Raw genomic sequence first — 24,861 nt, 5'->3', positions numbered from 1 at the left:
TGCAATTATCGGTTCTCCTCCTGTCAGCTCTCCTAATACTTTGTCTGCAATTCTTATGTCTAATTCTCCGTCTGTGCGTAAGCCTCTCACAGACACTGTCACTGGTATTTTATCTCCTTTCTTTGGAGCTTTAAATGTGTTTCCGGCTTTTGCTCGAAGACAGTCTCGTAGTCAGTTCCCAGATTTTGAAGAACGAGAAAGGTTGGACTCTCTCGCACGTAAATGGATCAAGAAGGGTCCTCAATACAGTGAACTTGATATTATGCCTACTCTCTCACAATGGAATGCGCCTACGCAAAGATATGTTTTTAATGCAATGTGCGATACTCTAATTAAAGAATGGGAAGATGTGAATTCGAGTCCGATCCCACAAGATCTGTTAGATGTTCAGGCTGATTTTGATAAAGGACTTGTTGTGGGTTCTAAGGTTGAGAAAGCTGTAAGGACACTTATTTCTTGTAGATCCCTATTGTCCTCTCAGGCTTTCCTTGATTCTGATCCGTCGGTTAGACTGACGTTGAAAAACTATCCCATGAGAGAGGTTCCTCCAGTATGGAAGGAAGAGGTCGCAGGAGTAGGTGCTAATCCAGCTATTCCTGCTCATTTCCAACGTATATGGGTACATGTTCCATGGAAACGATCTGAAGTTTTGGCCCTTAAGCAGACTCTACCGGGTCCTCGTAAAAACCCTGCAGGTTATTACAGAGAATTATCACAGACAGTTGATGCTTGCATCATAAATTTAGCTGATATCGAAATGTTGATGGGAAATGTAGTCCCACAGACAATATGGGCTAAGATTCGTAAGGAGAATCACGCGCAGGAATTAGATGCTACTTGGGATGTTATAACTGCCACAGATAGAGACCAAGTGGGTGGTGCTAAGCCTGAAGCATTGATTTCGGAACTCCCTGGTAGGATTATTACATTAATGAAAACTATGATGCCTGCATTGAGAGTTAACTGGGATAAACTAGCAGCATGCAAACAAAAGAAAGATGAAAGTGTCTCTGATTTCTTTGCTCGTTTCGAGGAGACATTTATCGATCACAGTGGTCAAGACATGGCTACAGAGGGTGGTCAGCGATTATTTGTGGACACATTTGTGTTCAATTTGCTTCCCGAGTTGTCACACAAATTGAAAGATTCTGAAAGTTCATGGGCTGTTTCTTCTTCTGCCCAGATATTGGCTACTGCACAATATTATGAAAACAGAGATAAAGAAAAAAAAGAGAAGCAAGAGAAAAAGACGAAAGAACTAAAACAAAGGTTCTCTTGCAACAAGCTTATCCTCCTCGCTATGTTCAGCCTCAGTTTCAGCAGCCTCCATAGTTTCAGAGGTTGTATCAAAAACCTGAGCCATACATTCCGCAACCTTTGTTAGGACCTAATCAATGTGCCTATTGTAGAGAAGAAGGTCATTTTAAAAGTAGTTGTCCGGTTTTATTGCAGCGCAATGGAGTATCATCTGCTCCACGAGGTCGTGCTGGCCTCCAGTCAGCAAACAGAGGTAGAGGTCGAGGTGTGCTAACTCAAGAACAGCGTGCCCTTCCTTCTCCCAATTCCATGAACTACTTTGATCAGCAAAATGTTAGGTCTACTCAGTACTACAATAAAGATCATTATATTGAAAACGCAAATGAAAGTCTTCATGCTGACTAGGACAGCCATGGACAAATTAAGGGAGTTATGTCGATTCCAATAGATCAGAATGGACCTTATGTTAATGTCACTACAATGGGTATTTCAGAGCCATTTCTCCTAGATACTGGTGCGATGAGAAGTTCTATCATTCATTCTAAACTCCCTGGGGCACCTTTGTCTGGCTTAACGAATGTTTCTTTAGGATTTTCTGGCGCCCCTGTTCGCAATCCAGTTTCTTGCCCTTTGCCTATTTCAATTGGCCCTTATGATTTGGAAGCTCGACTTCTCTTGACAAATGGTTGCGGTGAGAATCGGTTAGGTTTGGACCTATTGAAAAGAATGCATGCTACGATATATTGTTCTCCTTCTGGTGTACATCTTACTTTAGGACAGAAATTGATTTCTCCAATGTATTTGTCCAAAGATCAGTTTCCACCTGAATTGCTTTCTCTTCCAGCAACGCTTTGGGCCACGGGTCCGAACGATGTGGGTTGTCTTGAGATTCCACCCTATGTTGTCACTCTTAAGCCCAATGTTGAATTACCACGTATTCCGCAGTACAGAATTTCTATTGAAGGTGAAAAAGCGCTTCTGGAAATCATTCATGATTTGATTCAGAAGGGTGTGGTTGAGGAAACGAGAGGTAACATATGCAACAGTCCTATTCTTCCTGTTCTTAAACGCACTGATCCTTTTCAGCCACCTGTATATCGTTTCGTGATTGATGTCCGGGAGGTAAACAAAATTGTTGTGCCGCAGTTTCCCGTAGTATCAGATATCACTGCTTTATTGACAATGATACCTTCCACAGCAACTTGGTTCTCTGTTATCGATCTAAAGAATGCCTTCTTTAGTATTCCCATTGCAGAAGAGAGTAGAGACATTATTGGCTTCTCTCTTGGAGGCCGAAGCTTCCGGTTTAAGCGCGCGCCTCAGGGCCATTGTGAAAGTCCCTCTATTTACAGTCAAGCCTTAAAATGTCATCTTGATACTTTTCATTTGCCGTTGGGTGCTGCTCTTATCCAATATATGGATGACTTGTTGATTGCCGCTGATTCAGAGGATATTTGCAAAAATGTCACTGTTGCATTGTTACTCCATCTGTTTAATCTGAATCATAAGGTTTCACCTTCCAAACTACAATACGTTCGTCGAGAGGTTACCTACTTGGGTCATCTCCTATCAAAGGAGGGACGACGATTAACACCAGAACGAATTCAGGCGATTATGCAAATGTCTGTGCCATCGACACAAAGGGAGGTACGTGCCTTTCTGGGTATCACCTCTTATTGTAGGCAGTGGATCCCTAACTTCTCTCTGATGGCCAAGCCTTTGTGGGCACTCACTTTAAAAGATACGCCTCAGCCCCTTCCATGGACTGATGATTGCCAAAAGAGTTTTACTGACCTACGTACTGCTCTATGTTCCACTCCTGTATTGGGTACTCCCGATTACAGTAAGCCCTTCACGCTCTATGTTCACGAGAGAGAAGGTTGTGCATTGTCAGTTTTAACGCAGCGATTTGGAGACAAACAGCAGCCATGTGCCTATTTTTCGGCTACATTAGACCCAGTAGCTAAAGCATTGCCCAGTTGCCTCAAAGCAATAGCAGCAGCAGCAATTTCTATTCGACAGTCTGCTGGAATAGTGTTAGATAACACACTTATTATCATGGTACCACATGCAGTGGATACCTTACTAAACAGAACAAAAACGCAGCATCTTACGAGTGCTCGTCTAACTGGATATGAGCTGACACTTTTGGCTAGTCACGTACACATCAAACGATGTAATACCCTAAATCCAGCTACTCTGTTGCCCCTTCCAGATGAAAAAAGTATTGAGGAGCAACATGATTGTTTCTTTCGTACTGAGGAAGAGACAAAAGGAAGAATTGACTTGAAAGACACACCATTAGAGAATCTGGATGGAACTCTATGGGTAGACGGTTCTTGTTTAAAAATGCCTAATGGAGATACAGTTTCAGCCTATGCTGTAACTACTTTGCATACAGTTGTGGAAACAGCACGTATCAGACACAATTCAGCTCAAGCAGCAGAATTGATAGCTTTAACGAGAGCATGTGTATTGTCAAAAGGGAAGAGAGTGAATGTGTATACCGACAGTCAGTATGCCTTTGGTGTAGCGTTTAATTTTGGACGTTTTTGGAAGGAAAGGGGATTTCTCACTTCTCATGGTACTAAAATACAACATGGTCAGTTAGTGGCTGATCTTCTTGAATCACTTGCCTTACCCACCCAAATAGCAATTGTAAAGTGTAGTGCTCACAAAAAGATTACAGATGATGTTAGCAGAGGAAATGCATTTGCAGATGAAGTAGCGAAAAAGACAGCGAGAGATGTTACAAGTCGAATGTATGTGGCGGGTCCTGCGAATTGGGTCAAAGAGAGAAGAATGTATGAGAATACAGTAGAAAGTGTAAAATCGATTCAGGAAGAGGCTACAGAGAAGGAATGAAGTAGGTGGAAAGAAAGTACAGGAATGTTGGATGAGATGGGTTGTTGGGTGGAATTATCTGAACACCAACGTTGGCTGTTACCAGATGCCTATGTACTCCCAGTGGTCACTATGACGCATGGTCCAGCCCACTTAAGTGCAAAAGGTATATGCAAACTTCTGGCTCCAGTGTGGCAAAATGAACAAATCCCAAAATGTGCAGACAATATAGTGAAACATTGTATTGTTTGTTTAATGTACAACCTGGGAAAGGGAACCCCAACTCTAGTAGGTCACTTTGCCCCTCCAACATATCCATTTGAGGTGTTGCAGATCGATTATATTCATATGGAGCGATGCAACAACCTTAAATACGTTCTGGTGGTAGTATACGCCTTTTCAAGATGGATAGAAGCATACCCTTTAAAAGACAACACAGCCTTATCCACAGATAAAGCTTTACTAAAAGAATTCTTCCCCAGGTTTGGTTTGCCGCGCATTGCCTGGAGTGACAATGGGAGCGAATTTGTTGGCCAAGTCATGCAAAAAGTTTGTGCGGGTCTTGGTATCAAGCAAAAGTTCCATGCGGCAAATCATCCACAGTCAGCGGGTTTAGTAGAATGCTACAACGGAACCTTAAAGTTAAAACTACCAAAAGTTCAGGCTAGTACAGGACTCAATTGGCCCGATGCTATGCCCCTGGCTCTTCTGTCCACCAGAAATGCAGTACACTCTCGGTTGGGACTTAGCCCTTACGAAGTGGTTTTTGGACGCCCGGCTAACGTATGGGGAGTCCCACGCCCTAAGAAATACTCAGACTTGCCATATCCAATGTTAATTGACTACTTGCATGATCTTACGACTAAATTGCGTGTTCTCCATCAACAGGTTCAGAGTGCTTTACCAGAGGCTTCCACAGACCCAGGTCATTCCATCCGACCAGGTGACTGGGTCTGCACCAAGAATTTCCAAAGGACGAGAAATTTGGAGCCCAGATGGAGGGAACCTTGGTTGGTACTATTGTCCACTAGAACAGCAGTTAAAGTAGAAGGAAAGAAAAATTGGATTCACGGCGTGCATTGTAAGAAAGTGCCTTTGCCTTTACCCTACGATCAATGGGTACGCAGGGGCATTGGTGACTCTGAGAGTGAGAAGGTTCCACGATTCGTGCCCTTTAGTGATGCCCGCCTGAATGGGACATTGTCTGAGAAAGAGGACGACGACATTCTACAGGAAGCGATAACACCACATCGTCGCTTAGATACAACAAATCCACGAACATTGTTCCATGATCAGACTGTACAAAACAAAGAACGTTATAATTTGAGATCAATTTGAGACAAAAGAACACTTAAGATTTCTCTCTCCTATGTAGTATTCTGTCCCGGTTGCAAGGTCACGGTAGGAGTCTTAGTTGCGACCTGAGTAGTGGCAATAGGCCTGCAGGACTTGCAGTGTCATAGGACGGCAGATAATCGTGATTAAGTGATTGAGGAAGATTGCCGTGAGCATCCACTTAGAAAGATGGAGACTACATTAGGCAAAAGAGAAAGTAAAGATAAAATGAATCAGTGTAAACCAATGTATAGTCGTTGTGTATTATTATATCATTATGTATTCTTTTGGCATGTATAAATTGGATTGCTATCACCCTGCAGCAAAAAGTTGTCTCTCCTTCTACCTCTTCGTCTTCTTCTACTGTCTCTCCACATCTCTTTCATACCCTTCCTCAACATGAACTCATTAGAAGAACTGAATATTACAACAATTCTTTTGTCCAGTTGTTACATTAACACCAATTAGTGATCAATACAACTGACTGTTGGGTGTGTGGACTTATGCCACATACCACCGAGAAAGGAATGCCGTATTTAGTTCTTCCTTTCTCCTATGAAGGTTCTGCTTGGGCTTATTTTGTCATTTTCTCCAATGCCTATCAAAGCAAATTCAGACGATCCGTTAGCTCACGTATTAGTGATCCGGATTTTAGTCATAGTTCATTGATAAAGGGAATGGTAGCTATGGCTAAAATCATGGAAAATAGTAAGATTTCCGTTGATGAAAGGAAAGCGTATACAAACTGGAACGTCACCCATTATGTCACTAGCCTTAGTGATGAGGTCAAACAAAGAAAATCTCCACCAATTTGGACGATTCCTCATCAGGGAAATTTCTGTCTGCAAATAAACGATCGCTCTTCTGACACCATACAAAGAAATAACTGTTCCCACAAATACGTTTATTCCTCTCAGAAGTCGCCTCCTCTAGTGCCATCTCAGGGCACATATTTTATGTGCCACAATAGAGCTTACACATGGTTGCCAACGGGTTTCTCCGGAACTCGCTATATAGCTTTCCTTCTTCCCCCTACATACACCGCTTCTGCAAATTATCATCGAAATAGATACGGCAGAGGGATTAATAATTCCGAGGACACAGCAGGACAAGAGGGAGGAGATTTCCTCAAAGGATTTCTTCCTTTTTGGGGTCCAATGGCCAACAGCAGAAATATAAGGCAATTGGTTTGTGTCGTAGAAACCACCATAGACATCACTGTAGGAGCCTTAAGTAATATCACGGCAGAACTACAGGCAGATCGTCTCATGACTTTACAAAACCGAGTTGCCTTAGACTTTGTTCTTGCAGACCGTGGTGGAGTATGCAAATTGATCGGGTCAAGTTGCTGTATTTTCATACCTAATGACGCTCCGACAGTATACAAAGCTATCTCTAAGTTACACATGATCTCTGAGTCGATTCATCAGGACGAAGGAGATTGGTCCTTTTCGGAGTGGTTTTGGGGACTACTGTCCAAATGGGGTTGGAAAGCATTGACATTTCTTGGAATAATTTTGACCATTATTTTCTCCTGTTGCCTTTGTATGCACTGTGGTCCCCCCATCTGTGACCTATGTGCTACTATGTGCATCCCTAAACCCAAATCACCAAGAACAGAAAACATAAGAATGATGTTACAGCAACAGCTCGATGACCTCATGGCTATCGACATTGACTCAGATTAACATGAGTCTGTCTTGCCTGAGTTCTGGCAAAAGGAGGGTCTGAGGAACTTCAATTTCCGATCGCGATTGAATCGATATGCCATTTTGTGCTCCGCTATCCAGCGCTTTCCCTACTGTTGCACTCACTGGAGTGGGAATAGTAATTTATACCCTTCCCCTATCCAACGCTTTCCCTACTGTTGCACTCACTGGAGTGGGAATAGTAATTTTTACCTCTTTGCTATCCAGAGTGAGGAACTTCAATTTCCGATCGCGATCGAATCGACCCGCCATTTTGTGCTCCGCCACCATCTTGTGTTGCCCTCACTCAGGCAGCACGATGGTCGAAGTCTTTTTCTGCTTTTTCTGCATGCTTCGTGTTAAAATTAACCTTCTGCCTCTATTTGCAAAGCTGGTGTTAGGATTGGCCGAGTACCTGTCTGGTTTTCCTAATCCCCGTCTCAACTATCTGTTGGTTCACACTATTCTTCTCTGATTTTATCTTATCGTCTGGCCTTCACTGTCTTCTGCCAGCATTCTCTCATATCACAACTGTCATCCAACACACACAAACGTATCTCGCCACCTGCACGTTAGTTACGAATACGTTAATGAATTACTTTGAGGGAGGGGTGACAAACATAGTTGGAGGATAGGTTTCTTCAAGTCATCTGACACTTTTGTTTTCAAATCTCTCCTATTGGTTCTGTCCTGTTTCCCAACTTTCCTTATTGGCTCGTTCTTGTATATTCTGGGTGTATATTTGGTTAATGTATATGTTACCTATATGCTATATAAGATTGTGCGCCACAGAATGAAGTGGCAGTCTCCTGAGAACCTACCTTGTGTACTTCTGGGACAACTGTACTAGCTGCAGCTAATAAATCTGATCTTCTACGCCGACAGAGTGTCCCCGTGTCTCTGTGTAGCTAAGCAGGAGAACCCAGGAGATTAAGGCGTACCCTGCGCCGCCAGGTCCAAAAGGATCTGGTTCTTCAAGAGCTTTCCCTACTGTTGCACTCATTGGAGTGGGAATAGTAATTTTTACCCCTTCGCTATCCAGCGCTTTTCCTACAGTTGTACTCACAGGAGTGGGAATAGTAATTTTTACCCCTTTGCTATCCCGCGCTTTCCCTACTGTTGCACTCACAGGAGTGGGAATAGTAATTTTTACCCCTCCCCTATCCAACGCTTTCCCTACTGTTGCACTCACTGGAGTGGGAATAGTAATTTTTACCCCTCCTCTATCCAGCGCTTTCCCTACTTTACACTTACTGGAGTGGGAATAGTAATTTTTACTCCCTCACTATCCAACGTTTTCACTACTATTGTGTTTATTTTGTTATTAAATGTAAGTTTTATTCTTTTTTTAATAGCTTACTGTGTTAATTAAATATAGAATTTTTTATTTCATTTTAAATTATTTATATGTATTTGTATATTTATTTTTTATATAATTTAAAATGTGTAAAAATGAAATAAAGATAATAGTTAATAAAATGTATTTAAGTACATATATATACACATTTTCTTGTGTTTATATTTATTACATTTGTTATAATTAGATAAAATATATTAAATTAAATGTATTTTCTTAATATTATTAATATTATTTAATTAATTTTATTTAAGTTATGCAATTTGCTTAAGTCGATATTTTTTACTTCTATATTTTTTACAACAATATTTTTGTGTCGATATTATTTTAATTGCCTGTTTAAGTATAGGGAGTCGGTATTTTTGTTATCGATATTATTACATCGATATTTTTTTCATCTATATTTTTAACATCGATATTTTAACATGGAACCCCTCGGTGATAAGTCTCACTGGTATTCCGACGTCTGCTGTCTGGTAACTGCTGATAGAGTCTAGAATCGGTACGGATAACTTGAGTTTCCATTTCCTGCGGTTTCATGTTGTCTAAGAAATGTTATAGATCTTCAGGATTGTAAAAATCTTTGGGGTCTCCATTGTTGATGATGCGGACACAAGCTGGCTCAAAGAGGCCTTATTTGATGTCCATTTTTTTCAGTTGAGGCCTCATAGAAAAACATGCTTACCGTCTTTCGTTAGTTTCTCTTGAAAAATCAGCTGCCAAATGGATCTTTTGGCCACCATGTAAAAAGGGGCCTTTTGCACGAGCTGCTGTTAATAAATGCCTTGTTTGATCCTGTCTTGGGTGAATGGTTTTGTCTTTAGGTGGTTGATCGATATGATGCCCACGTTGGATTTCAAGCATCAGATCGTTGGTAATGCCGGTCAACTTTGGAAGAATATCACTCAAGAATGATCTACCATTCTGACCTTCAATTTTTTCTGGGAAGCCAAAGAAAACAATGTTATCTCTTCTGCTACGATCCTCCAAATCCACAAGCTTGCTGTGCGGAAGCAACAGTTCTTGATCTCTATTGTGGATTGCATCAATTCGACTTTATACTGTTGTTAATCGTTGGTCCAACCCCTCTGTCCTGGTATGAAATCCTACAATGTCTGCCCTGACTGACTTAACCTCTGCTGTGAGAGAGGAAATATTAGTGTCCATATCTTCAAGGCGACGACTTCATGTTTGATGATTGTTGAGATTTCATGTGAAATGTGATCCATAGTATGGCCCGGTACTGGGGCAGAAATGGCATGAGGCGAACTACATTCAGAAAGAGAGGAAACTTTTGCAGATATATTATGTGATTGTTTTCGTACTTCTGCAAATGGGTTGGTTTGGAGGATTTTCTTCTGTGCTTATTACTAGACATTTGATGAGTACCTGAGTGTCTTTGATATATTATTAATATGTGTAGTGTAGGTCTCAGGTTATAATTATAAAATACCCCTACTGATCTTTAATTACACCATTATGTAAAACAGAGTTCTAGTTTGATCATCACATTAGTGGTGTAAAGTACTCAGTATTTTAGGATAGCAAGTATCAACAGGATAAATGTTTTCTGTGAGATATCACTACTTTCACATGAAATAACAAAGCAGAATATCAGGGAATCTTTGTAAGTTCCAAAGTGGCAATTCTAAGTCCTGTGGTGGACTGCATCCACTAGGAGCTCTGGATCTCAACAATTGTTAATAGATACAAGTCATCTTTTACCAGCATATCTCAATGCAAAATTTTGCCCAGGTCAAATTCAGATATTAGTATCCAGAAGCTTTTGTTTTTCAAATTTTGCCACATTCCTCAGGTGTATCGAGCAGATTAAAATTAATAAAAGTGTAAATAATAGAGACCCATTTCCTCACGTTCACACAGAAAAGTAGTTTCAGTTATTTACAAACATTGTAATCCTTTTATTCAGGAGGAAACTTAAAAGGGCATTTCTATAATACTGTGCCCGCAGTCTCTTATCCTATTAAAGCGCTGATAATGAGGAAAATGTTTCTTTGTGTTAGCGCCATGCAGGGATATTAAAGAGGCATAGAGGCAAGTGTACAATCAGTGTGGTTCATTCAGTGTGACTCGGAAAGACCAACGCCTCTGAGGTGGCACAAACTCGGCAAGTACCGGCTATCTCAGTGCAAGAGGCCGCGAAATTGAGAAGATAGCTGAAGTAAGTAAAACTTGCCTTTATTTCCTTTAATGTTAAAAAGGCCTTACAAGCGCAGCGAATATACACTGAACCCGCCGTATGCTGGCATTGAAGGGACCTCACTGGGCAGCAGATGTGCGCGAGGTCCGAGGCTTCCGATATTTCGTGGGGCCCATGGAGCGCTGGTTACCTCAGATCTTCGTCGCTTCAGAATGAGCTTTAAAAGAGCGCATTGTTGAATGAAATTCGAACCAGTAGTTCTTGGGGTGGATGGCGGTTCAAAAACATCAGTGCCGCATCCCTGTTCACACTGAAAGGAAGGGCACCCCCATTCAAAGTCCGTCCCACGGCCGAGCTCCGACTTCAGGCGGCCAGTTCCCTTTGTTGCCAGACCACACCTCCTGATGGCCTCCTTGAACTGAAGTGGTGGGAGGAGTTGTCACTGATGCCTGTCCTCACACAAAGCTTTCTCCAACCCCCTGCACTGTGTCTAGAAGAAGGTCAGGGAAAGGCAGGGTCTTGTGCACTACAAAGACTTTCCTTTGAAGTTTTCCTACTTCAAAGACAGCAAGGGGTATACGTTTTGGACCTCTGACAACCCAAAATCAGAATACTGCTTGACTAAGGAAATTATGCCAGGAAGAAGAGCTGGATGCTGTAGAAGGGACTTCCACTCTGCCTGTTTCTTTGTTATGCTGGCCTGCTGCTTCTGTCCTGGGAGTGTAAGGACTGGTCTTTGCTTTCTAAAATCTGCTTCCGTGGTTCTTCAAGGGCTTGAGCTTGCTTGCTTCCTGCTAAGAGGACCAGTCGTGCCAAATACTTTACCTACCAGTGCCTGAGCTGTTCTGCTGAGTCATGATTTATTTGTCAATTGATGCAAAATCAAGTTCCTGGGCCCATGGAAGTGTAAACTGGTGATCTAAGGAGAAGATCCACGCATCAACTACCAATGCCTGTTTTCTCAACACATCACTGTACAATTGAAACATCGACCACAGCTCGCAGTTGCACTGTGTCAGAAAAATCACCACAGCATGAGTCCCAAGCACTGTGTCACCGACATCTTGATGACTGTAGAATCAACGCAGAATGGCAGAAAGTTAGTGCAGCGCCGTTGATGCCGCACTCCAGTAAGGAACTAAGGGCCATGTCAGGAAATCGACGCATCACCTCCCCTTCCAATAAGGAGCCAATCCATCACCTCCCCTTCCAGTAAGGAACCAACACTTCACTTCCCCGGGCAGTAAGGAACTGATGCATCACCTCCCCTGTGGAGTAAGGAACCAACGCATTGATTTGCTTTCCCAGCACCTCCCCTCCCCTGCCCCTGGCTTCGTCTTTGATTTTTGACACATCCAAGATACTTTGTGCTAAAAGAAATTCACCATTGACTTTAATGGACTGAACTTGCATAATCTTTTAAAAGAGATACTTTTAGATGTGTATGTTTTTGTCTTTTTGGTCTTGTTTTATTTAGATAAATATTTTTTGACCAAATTTGTGTACTGTGTGCGTACGTCCAAATGCTTTACACATTGCCTCCAAGATAAGCCTGACTGCTTGTGCCAAGCTACCACGGGGGTGAGCAGGGGTCATCTTATTTGTGCGACTCCCTTACCCTGACTAGGGGGAAGGTCTCTACTTGGACAAGGTGCAAACCACTGCCAACTAGAGACCCCATTTCTAACGGCCATATACAATCAGCCTTGTCCCTGCTCATATCAACCAGTGCAACCTGACCTACCAGACCAGGTTCTTTGTTAGTAGGGCAACCAGCAACCCGAGGCCTAGAACAGTTCTGGCCTATTTGTGTCTCCTCAGTAGGGCACAGATTGAGTCGTATGGTATGGGCCCCACATCTGGGTTTACCCATCCTACTTATGGTGTTGCACTGGGGAAAACAAAAAAGTAATTGGTGAATTACTTGCATTAATCCCAGAGTTGCTAATTACTCTGTGATGCAATATGGCCATCATTATTTTTCTCACCATGCTACCTTAGGCAGGTACCAGATATATGCAAATCAGCCTCAGTCATGCTCCAAGAAGAACAGTCTAGTAGATGTGCCAGACAATGAGCTTCTGAGCAGGAACACAAGTGACCCTAGTCGTGTTTTGGTCTATTTTTGCCTCCTCAGTAGGGTGAAGTTTGAGTCTTATGGCACAGTGTGCACAAGTGTGACAGCATGTCATCAAAGGTATGTGCATCATTTTTTCCATGTGGTACTTGTGTTTGTTAAAGATTTTGTTTATTAATAAAGAGTATATAGTTATGTGCTTTAGGATAGTCCGATCATGTATATACCACTACATACATTTTGTCCCATCCACACAACATAACGGTCCTACACAAGTGACCTTTTACCTAGTAGCTTACTTCTGTCTCTTCCACACCATGCTCTCAGTACCCTATCTTAATCCCTGTACCTGACGTACATAAATATGTCCCCAGGGATGGCAGATTTATTCCGTTTTCAGGGTCACCACTGTTTTCATTCATGGCCAACAGCCAGCTGTACATGAGTATTTTTGTTTAGAAGAGGATTAGTAAAGGATTAGTGAATGTTTTCAAAACATATCGACTCTAGAAGAAACCCTGGAGTGACCACTTTTGTGTAAAAGACCCTCACTTCCCCTAACAGATAGACAGAATTCCTTACAGGCTGGACTGAGACCCTGCAGGCTGATCCTTCGACAGGCAGAGACCTGACATCCCTTGCAGGGTGCCATCCTCGGTGCAGAGACGGGGTCCTTCATTCAGATCCATCAGGTTAGGGGTTAGCACTTCCCTGGGGGATTCTTGGCTCCATTAGGATATATCCGAGCACTTACCTACATATCTAGGCTAGGTACATTTAGGTAGGCTACACATCGTAGGAGTACGCCAATGCTATTGTTTGATATATTCTGCTTTTACTTATCTTATTAGCACTGTGGTAGAAATGTATCTACTCTTTACGATATTGGTGCTAGCGATCACATTTGTCTGCTCTTGTCTTTTGATTGCCGCAGTGAATATATTTCATACTAGACTGACGCTTGATCAATAAATATTATTTGAAACTGTTCCAATCATCATTCTATGTATATTCTGAGAGTAAGCACGAGTGACTGAGTGAAAGATACCATATTATTTTCCGCAATACTTGCAGAATCAGGGTTTTCATGTTCAGTGGTTGCCATAAACTACCTACACCACTGTAGAATACAGGGGTGTGGCAGTGGCAGTGTAGAGCTAGCTGGTCTAATGGCTGACTCATCCTGTGGGGGTGTCCAGAGTCTGTCTGCACACCAAGCCCTGAATTTAGGTCATCCAAAAGGCGCAGGTCCTGGGTAGTTCTTGGAACTACACGACAATATGTGAAGTATCAATTATTCGATATATGAGGTTGTGACAGACATGGTGTGACATTTATAGGTATGCCAAGAGGAGATTTTAATTATACTGTTGCGTACTCGGTCGCCTTGGCTTGTTAAGCCCTTCTCATTTTTTTTTGTAATCCAAACAGTGTACACAAGACCCACATTGGAGCACACCCATCACAATCAGAGTGTTTCACTGAGGAACAAAAAGTGATGAGTGGATTACTTAAATTATTCTCAACCACTGTTAAATCTGTAGGCGCAATCCAGTCCATCATTTTTCACCTAACAGTGCACCTTAGACAGAGACCAGCCATTTCATAATCGGCCTTGGTTCTGCTCCAAAGAATGAGTCCATTCCGAACTGCAAAGCCACGTTCATTGTGAATAGGCACACAATCAACCCTGTACTGCATTTCAGCATATTTGGGCCTTCTCAGCAGGGTGCTGCTTAAATCCTTTGGTGCAATGAGCACAGGTGCCACATCTGGTCATATCTGTCGCACTCCTGGCATTGTACTGTGGTAAACACAAAAGAGGTGGGGGGTTGCTTAAATGGGAAACAGCATTGATAATGCTGTCTAGACCATGGTGTACCTTTACAACATTACAACATAGGTGCCAATTCCGATCCGGTAAAAAGCGGCTACGAACCGTCGGACGGAGCCTTTTCTCCGTACGACTCGTACCCGGTGCGAAATCCATCCGAAAAAGCAAGTACGATTCGGACGGAAACACCAATTCCGTTCGAATCGAACAAAACACCCACCGAACAGATTCGAAACACTGTTCCGATCCGGAAACGCGCTGACCTGACGTCGGTACGCATCCAGCCTACGTTTCACGAACCAGGAAGTACGATTCGAACCGACGTCATCTCGCACGGAATATATTTACCGGCTGCCAAAAACTGCCGGGAAATCAGGACGACACACGCAAGGAGCAGCTGGACGCAACAAACAGACATGGACCCGAACCTACGTGCCATCCCTGCCCTCCTAGCAGTCCACCTGGCGTACAGGAACTGACGCAGACGCCGCAGAAGGTCAGCACAACAACCAGGGGCAAAGGGGGGGGCAGGGGCAGGACACACAACACCAACACATGGTACCAAATCATACATGGGCTGGACATACCTGACCATCAGGGCCTGGTCACCTCCAGGGGGTGGGGGCGTGGCCAGCAACGCATGCGTCCGCCACAGCGGAAGTGGATGGCACGCGAACCGGTACGTACCCTACCCAGGCCGCAAGAGCGTGGGTACGGAACGTACCACGCGTCCCACAACGTCACTACAACAATGGCGGTACGGCCCGTACCCACGTCAGAAATGCCTGGGTACGGCTCGTACCAGCATTGCTGGGGTCATGTAGGGGTACGCGTGGTACGACCCATAGCCACGCCCCCAAGGACTGTGTACGGTGCGGACCCACGGCACCGCAACAATGGGGGGACGCACCGTACCCACCCACCAAAGGCATGGGTACGGGCCGTACCCAGGCATGCAGAGCGTGGGTACGGGTATGTACGGACCGTACCCCCACCCCAGCAGTGTATGTACGCCCCGAACCCCCACCCGTGTATGTACGCCCAGAACCCCCACCCCAGCATTGTATGTACGCCCCGAACCCCCACCCGTGTATGTACGCCCTGAACCCCCACCCCAGCATTGGATGTACGCCCCGAACCCCCACCCGTGTATGTACGCCCCGAACCCCCACCCCAGCATTGGATGTATGCCCCGAACCCCCACCCGTGTATGTACGCACCCAACCACCACCCGTGTATGTACGCCCCGAACCCCCACCCGTGTATGTACGCACCGAACCCCCACCCGTGTATGTACGCCCCGAACCCCCACCCCAGCATTGTATGTACGCCCCGAACCCCCACCCGTGTATGTACGCACCCAACCACCACCCGTGTATGTACGCCCCGAACCCCCACCCGTGTATGTACGCCCCGAACCCCCACCACAGCATTGTATGTACGCCCGAACCCCCACCCGTGTATGTACGCACCCAACCACCACCCGTGTATGTACGCCCCGAACCCCCACCCCAGCATTGTATGTATGCCCCGAACCCCCACCCGTGTATGTACACACCGAACCCCCACCCCAACATTGTATGTACGCCCCGAACCCCCACCCGCGTATGTACGCACCGAACCCCCACCCCAGCATTGTATGTACGCCCCGAACCCCCACCCGTGTATGTACGCACCGAACCCCCACCCCAGCATTGTATGTACGCCCGAACCCCCACCCGTTTATGTACGCACCCAACCACCACCCGTGTATGTACGCCCCGAACCCCCACCCGTGTATATACGCCCCGAACCCCCACCACAGCATTGTATGTACGCCCCGAACCCCCACCCGTGTATGTACGCACCCAACCACCACCCGTGTATGTACGCCCCGAACCCCCACCCCAGCATTGTATGTACGCCCTGAACCCCCACCCGTGTATGTACACACCGAACCCCCACCCATGTATGTACGCACCGAACCACCACCCGTGTATGTACGGACCGTACCCACACCCGTGGAAGTACGGCCCGTACCCCCACCCCAGCAGTGTAGGTACGCCCCGAACCCCCACCCGTGTATGTACGCACCCAACCCCCGCCCCACCCGTGTATGTACGCCCCGAACCCCCACCCGTGTATGTACGCACCGAACCCCCACCCGTGTATGTACGCACCCAACCCCCACCCCAGCAGTGTATGTACGCCCCGAACCCCCACCCGTGTATGTATGCCCCGAACCCCCACCCGTGTATGTACACCCCGAACCCCCACCACAGCATTGTATGTACGCCCCGAACCCCCACCCGTGTATGTACGCACCCAACCACCACCCGTGTATGTACGCCCCGAACCCCCACCCCAGCATTGTATGTACGCCCCGAACCCCCACCCGTGTATGTACGCACCGAACCCCCACCCGTGTATGTACGCCCCAAACCCCCACCCCAGCATTGTATGTACGCCCCGAACCCCCACCCGTGTATGTACGCACCCAACTACCACCCCAGCAGTGTATGTACGACACGTACCCCCACCCGCGTATGCAAGGAGCGAACCCACACCCGTGTATGTCATGAGCGTACATATTGTGAAATAGGAGAGGTGGGTGCAGAGTCCCCCCAGCAGTGCCCAGACACAGGAGGGGTGGGTGCATATCACTCCCAGCAGTGCCCAGACACAGGAGGGGTGGGTGCAGAGTCCCCCAGCAGTGCCCAGAGACAGGAGGGGTGGGTGCCTAACACTCCCAGCAGTGCCCTGAGACAGGAGGGGTGGGTGCCTAACACTCCCAGCAGTGCCCAGACACAGGAGGGGTGGGTGCCTATCACTCCCAGCAGTGCCCAGACACAGGAGGGGTGGGTGTCTATCACTCCCAGCAGTGCCCTGAGACAGGAGGGGTGGGTGCAGAGTCCCCCAGCAGTGCCCAGAGACAGGAGGGGTGGGTGCCTAACACTCCCAGCAGTGCCCAGACACAGGAGGGGTGGGTGCCTATAACTCCCAGCAGTGCCCAGACACAGGAGGGATGGGTGCGGAGTCCTCCCAGCAGTGCCCTGAGACAGGAGGGGTGGGTGCAGAGTCCTCCCAGCAGTGCCCAGAGACAGGAGGGGTGGGTGCAGAGTCCTCCCAGCAGTGCCCAGACGCAGGAGGGGTGGGTGCAGAGTCCCCCAGCAGTGCCCAGAGACAGGAGGGGTGGGTGCCTAACACTCCCATCAGTGCCCAGAGACAGGAGGGGTGGGTGCAGAGTCCTCCCAGCAGTGCCCAGAGACAGGAGGGGTGGGTGCAGAGTCCCCCAGCAGTGCCCAGAGACAGGAGGGGTGGGTGCAGAGTCCCCCAGCAGTGCCCAGAGACAGGAGGGGTGGGTGCCTAACACTCCCAGCAGTGCCCAGAGACAGGAGGGGTGGGTGCAGAGTCCTCCCAGCAGTGCCCAGAGACAGGAGGGGAGGGTGCAGAGTCCCCCAGCAGTGCCCAGAGACAGGAGGGGTGGGTGCCTAACACTCCCAGCAGTGCCCTGAGACAGGAGGGGTGGGTGCAGAGTCCTCCCAGCAGTGCCCAGAGACAGGAGGGGTGGGTGCAGAGTCCCCCAGCAGTGCCCAGAGACAGGAGGGGTGGGTGCCTAACACTCCCAGCAGTGCCCAGAGACAGGAGGGGTGGGTGCAGAGTCCTCCCAGCAGTGCCCAGAGACAGGAGGGGTGGGTGCAGAGTCCCCCAGCAGTGCCCAGAGACAGGAGGGGTGGGTGCCTAACACTCCCAGCAGTGCCCTGAGACAGGAGGGGTGGGTGCAGAGTCCTCCCAGCAGTGCCCAGAGACAGGAGGGGTGGGTGCAGAGTTCCCCAGCAGTGCCCAGACATATGACAATATACCCCATCAACAAGTTTAGTGACCAACAAGGGTGATACCCCAGATGCAGGCGGAGCCATCGCTGAGCCAGCATGGCCATAGTGAAAGGCAACCCTCACACATCCAGGAAATGTAGACACAGCACAGCACAGCATATGGGAGACACCCTGCAGGGAAAATGGCCGGCTCCACAGAGGATGGAACACACCTTGGGACAATGTCACCATACAGTGAGAGCAAACATGACCAAATACCATTGGCAGAGACCTCTGTGATGGCACGCAGATGGCAGGGTACACCCCATGAGCAGCACACTCCAACATTTCACAGACCCCTAACACATTATCACCACCCCAACTCAGGGAGCACCAGCACCAACAGCAAGTCCAGGAAAGCATCAGTGTGCAAAACCAAAAGAAAATGCTTTATTCAGCAGGAAAATATCTCTGAGAAAATGTCCACTATGTACAAGGGCCATGGGCCAGGCCAGCAGCAAAGTCCGGGGGGGGTACACATCGGGACGTGTGTCCCCTAGCTTGCCTGCACAGTTCACATGTCCATTTCATCCACAGAAGAGGGGGCATCAGGGGGGAGGGTGGAAACAGGCACCGCAGGGACACGATGGGCAAGGGTAGGTGTTGTGGGTGCAGGGAGGGATGATTCCGCCACAGGGGGGGTGCCAGCGCCAAAGGTGGAGGACAGAATGGCGCTGCACACGTTGGCAAGGTCCCCCAGCGACTCCCCCGCACCCAATCGAACCACAGGCCCCAAGGAGGGGGGGGAGAGGGATGGGTCACAGCGCCACTGGGGGAGGGTGTGGACAGGGTGGGGGACTCAACTCCCCTGGCCGGGTCCTGCCTCCACCGCTTGCGGGGTGGTGTCCTCCTGGGGTGGGGGGGCACACTTGCAGTGGATGATGCTGTCACCGACTGTTGGCCAGGAGAGCTAAGGGGAGTGGATTTGGAGGGAGTGGGTTGTGTGGACTGCGGACTCCCACTGTGGCTGCGTGTTGTACGTTTCCCCCCGACCCAGTGGTTGTGCCTTCCTCACCCTGTGTGTGCGTGACAGGAGGTGTGCGCTTCGACTTCCCTGGTGGTGTGGTACCTGTGTCTGGTGGGGTGCGTGCACGCTGACGTCTGGATGTGCGTGGGACAGGCACGGGAGTGGGAATTGTGGATGGGGCAGGGGTAGGGGGGGGTAGGCAGCGCTGCAGGAGATCCAGTCCTGCAGTCAGTGTGAAGTCTATGGACCTCAGCAACTGCCGTTGGTCAGACTGCGCAGCCGACATGCCCTCCATGTATGCCTCCATCTGGGTCAGCACCTGGGTGTGGGCATGGAGGACATTTAGCATCGCAGTCTGACCAACCTGCAACTACCTCAGGATGTCCACAGACTCCGCACTCACCGCAGCAGTGGTGACAGGGGCAGGGGGTGCGGTGCCTGGCAGGAAGGAGACATGTGGGGACCGAGCACGGAGGGAAGGGCCACGAGCAGGTGGGAGGCCGGTGATGGAAACTGAGGTGGCGGGGGGATGTGGAGGGCTGCCATCAGCTGGGGGGGCAGACTCCGCCACCTCTGGGAGCTCAGCCTCGGACCCGTCTGCGTCATAGTCTGTGTTGGCAGTCGACAGGTCCTCTGCCTCACTCCCTTCGGCCTCCGTGCCACTCCATGTGCCAGACAGGACAGCACTGCTGGCACTGGTGCTCAATCCCTCCTCCCGGTCCGTGCTAGTGTCTCCTTCCGTGTTCCCCGGCGATGCTGTGGGCAAGGTGAAGAGACAGGAGATAATCAGACACCTGTACACATATGTCACATGAGTCAAATATACATAGGTCACATTGCATAGCCTGAAAAGCAACAGGAGTAACACCTACAAAACAATGTACACATGTAGGCCATGGAACACACAGTTTGTCGACCCACCATGCCACTGGGACACAATGGAGAGCATGACACAACAGCAAATCACTGCACCTAAATTTTTACAGAGGAGCCAGCCTCTGGGGACAAATGTGCACAGCATCTGCACCACACTGCGTCGTCAAAAAGGGATGAGCAGGAATCAAATCCATTGACTCTTGCCACATGCTGCAAAGGCAATACATGAAACCATGCCAAACATGACTGGGTCAATGCACCTTGAGCGTATGTCCAGTCAAACATCACACACAGGCCACACCCAGCAAGGAGGATGAAGCTTCTGACATGTAGGCCTTGTACGCACAAACCACCCACACCTGAGACAATCTCATTGAGACGGAGAAAGTATGTACACCTCTTACTCTGGGATGAAAACACATGGCCTCCACTAATTCATGACTGTACACACACTGCCCCTGGTGCGCCTGTCCACACATCATTGACAGGCAAACATCATCAGATTGTCTTAACAACACACACAGGTAATGCCCACTGTGAGTATGCACAAGCAAAATGGGTCCCACTGTACAGTGGACACATGTAGCAACCTGTAGGTCCTAACAGTTGAGCCCAGGGTACAATGCCACCCTACCCAACCCATGGCGAAGACACATTGAATGGCCATATTGTTGGATGACGCACATGATACCTAGGAAGAGGTGCCCCAGGGCACAGTAGTGCCCACACTCCTCCATGGTCCTGGATGGACATGACTGCAAATTAAGCAACCGTCCCTGCACTTAGCAGGCCTCCCACTCAGGCACATCATGTCAGAGGGCACACAATTGGACATGCATGCTGGAAGGCTGTACATTTTGGAGACACACCCCTATGTCGTGATTCACAATCAGTGCCAAGTGACATGGACACCACAATGACTGAAATTGGCCAGGGCACACGCAAGGTCCCCAGACCTGTGACACATCACCCCCACACATGATGCTGCTAGCATTGGGCACCTGCATAAACTGTCTGCCTAAATAACCTTGTGCAAGAGTGGCTACAGACACACCAGGGAACACATGGCAAGGAGGGGAAGGGAGGGAGTGAGAACAGCACTGGGCTACTTTGGGGAGAAGTTGACGCACTGCACAATCAAACCCTGGCAGTGTATCCATGCAACTGCGCACTTACATTGGCTGGGGACACACAACTGACACACATGTACCTACCCCCTTCCTGCTGCTGCTTCTCCTGTAGGCGCCTGTCCATATCGGGGAAGACCACCGCCAGCACACGCTTCTGGATGTGGGTCAGACGACGGCGCCCACGGTTCTTATGGCTCTCAGGTGAGTCCCCCAGCAGGACCCGTGCAATCCTCCTCGTCCAGCACCGGATGTCCTGCCAGCGTTTCCTCACCTGAGACAGGCCCCGCATCCGACCCTCTGTAGCCCTCACGGCACTGACGGCTGTCCTCCAGATCTCCCCCTTGGCAATGGTGCCTACCTGTGAGGATGCAAAAGTGAGAATACATTAATCCACATGAGCAAAGACACAGAGACACACATATAGAACAATCCACTTCATGAACAGGCCATGGTATGCATGCAACTCATTGCACCTTTGTCATAGGGACATAATCCACTGTGGAAGGCCAAATGCACTACGTGCCATTGAAAGTACACGGGTGGCATGAGGGGTACCACACACTCACTGACCAGGGATCACACTGTGCCTCACAGGCTACACCAGGATTATGTACAGCACCTCAAAGCAGTCACCTGCCCCAGCACACTGATGCTACCTCAGCAGAGTACACAGACACACACAGGCACAGGACAATCACATGGCATTGCCAACTGCGGGTACACACCTCACTCTGCCCATGTGCCAGTAGACGGGGGTGTCACAGGTGTGGGGCTGGCTCAGCACGGCATGCACACAGCACTGCTCCCTGCTCACATCGGATGGGCAGCCTATATCCATCCCTCATGCAGCTTGTGTGCAACACTCCCCAAATGCACTCACCCACATGACAGGGGACTTACACACACACCAATGTGCAGGGGACGAACACGGCCTTTGGACACTCACAGCACAGGTACACTGAACAAACACACATCCATGGGTACTGTCACCTGTCACACTGGGGGGAACACAGGATCACATCAGGACTGTGGAAACAACATCCCCAGGAGGAGTAGTTCGGCAGTATGTGGCATGCACCATGCAATCATTGTCACAGTAGGCACTATGCAAGTGAGGAGTGCACACAGGAAACACAGCATGCACTGCATGGGTGACATGAGGCCTTCCACACCCTTGGACCCACTCTAAACACCAGTGCATGTCTGTCACACATGGACACAATGCCAGAAGTCACTGTCACTCAAAAGGGGCACAGTCTAAGCTAGTGGAGTCTGCACTCACCTGAACCCCTGGTCGACCATACAGTCTCTGGTACTGTGGGAGGATCACATCTATCAGGGCAAGGTTCTCCTCCTGGGTGAATGGCTGTGACCTCTCCACAGTCCTGGACATGGTGCCAGAGGAATCACTATCAGCAGCAGTGGTCATGGATGAATGGATGTGCAGGCAAGTGCTCTCTCATGGGACCTGGCTGGCTTATATCTGCCTGGCTGGCCTGTTCATGTACAGGAGTACAGATTGATTGGTCAGTCACATTTGCATCCTACGTTTCATCCAATCCCTTCAAACCTACCCCAGTGTGTGGCTTTGCATGGTTTCAGTTTTGATGATGATGTCAAGTCGACATCCACTTTGCAACAATGTAGATTCTTGCAAACTGACTTCTGCTGGGCACCTGGTGCTCAAATTCAAAAATCAAACTCGGTCTCCATGGCAACCATCATGCATTTAGGCCCTTATACTTGTCCCTCATGTGTCCCCTACGTGTTTTCATACATGTACACACAGGTACGGTGCGTTCCACGCCCTAGGGCACCCCAAAAGCAGTGATACGGTCCGGACAAGAGCTTGTACGGTCCGTACTACTGTGGCGTACGCATACGCCAGCGCACATGTTGTGATCCGGACCGTACAAGCGCTTGTCCGGTCCGTACTACTGTGGCGTACGCATACGCCAGCGCACATGTTGTGATCCGGACCATACAAGCGCTTGTCCGGTCCGTACTACCGTGGCGTACGCATACGCCAGCGCCCATGTTGGCCCAGGGACCCTATACACGCCCTCAGAGCGTATGTACGGTGCGTTCCACACCTGTCAGTGGTGACAGGCGGCACACAGACAGGAATGGAGCGTCAGATTTTGCCAAGGGTGGACACCAATGCATTGTCTGTGCAATACCACATGTGTGTGACACAGGTGTGTCAGGATGTGATGTGGCACATTACCCCTGAGGTGTGGGCAAAGCATATGTACGATGAGCTGTGTACACATGTCGTGTGTGATGGTGCGCATTGTGCCACACATACCCTCCACTCCTTTGACATGTGTGCATGTCGTACACACTAGTAGAGCTATGAGTCACTTGCACGTCCCAGTCACGGACACCCGCACCTGTCCCCTGATGCCAGGTACACGGAATATTACACATGACATGTGAATGGCTGCGTTGAACGCTGCAACCATGTCATGTGTGTGGCATGTGTTTCCATGATTTTGCTGTAGGTGTGTGGTCCAATGCATCAGCAGTTGCTGCTACCAACATGTGTGTGTGTGTAGATGGCCATAGCACACTGTTCCGCACACCAGCCCACATATGTGATCTGCCATGAGGTGTGTATGTATGCAACTACACGGAGTTACAAAACAAGTACATATCCACATGCTCTCAATGCATGTATGTTCTGTCTCGACATGTACTCCTCCAAGGCAATGTGTGTGGCCTGTCCTTTTCCTATAACATGTGACCAGTGCATATCGCATACACCAACCTGTCTGTACCATACGCATCCTACTTGTGCATATGTGTGGATGTCCGTGAATCCTGTGATGCATGTGCATGTTCACTTACACTGGCCCACAGCTAGTCTCATGCCATGTCATCGTGAGCTTGCCCCACTCCGTTAGTGGCTGTCCCTTGGTAGGAGTGTCACCTGCCTGGCGTACGTGTCCAGGAAATGTGGCACAGACCTGACTCTGAATGTGGCATTTGTGTATTGGCTGTTTAACATGTGCTCAGTGCATTGACAATGTCGTCGTACAGTGCTCACTCATCGGTGTTCCTTCCATTTCACTGCAGGGCTCCCCCTCTCCCTCGACGTATGCCAGACCTGGCTGCCCTGCATGAACGGGACTGTATACGCCGCTACAGATTCAGCCAACGGTTGATTGATGAGTTGAGTGGCCGGCTGGAAGCACACCTCCTCCCGCGCCACAGGTATCCCAGTGCACTGACACCCGAGTTGAAGGTGATGGCAGCCCTACATTTCCTTGCCACGGGTACGTTCCAACATACCATTGCTGACGTCGGGGGCATGTCCCAGACGATGTTCAGCCGTGTTCTGCATGATTTCTTAGAGGCTATGTTGGTTCACCTGGATGAGTACATTAAATTCCCAATTCGTGAGCAGTTGACAGGTGTCAAGCGTGAGTTCTATGCCCTGGGAGGGATGCCCCATGTCATTGGGTCCATAGATGGGACA

Source organism: Triturus cristatus, chromosome 6, assembly GCF_964204655.1.
Source record: "Triturus cristatus chromosome 6, aTriCri1.1, whole genome shotgun sequence".
Lineage (NCBI taxonomy): Eukaryota > Metazoa > Chordata > Amphibia > Caudata > Salamandridae > Triturus > Triturus cristatus.
The sequence above is the reverse complement of the archived record's forward strand: the minus strand, read 5'-3'. Positions refer to the sequence as shown.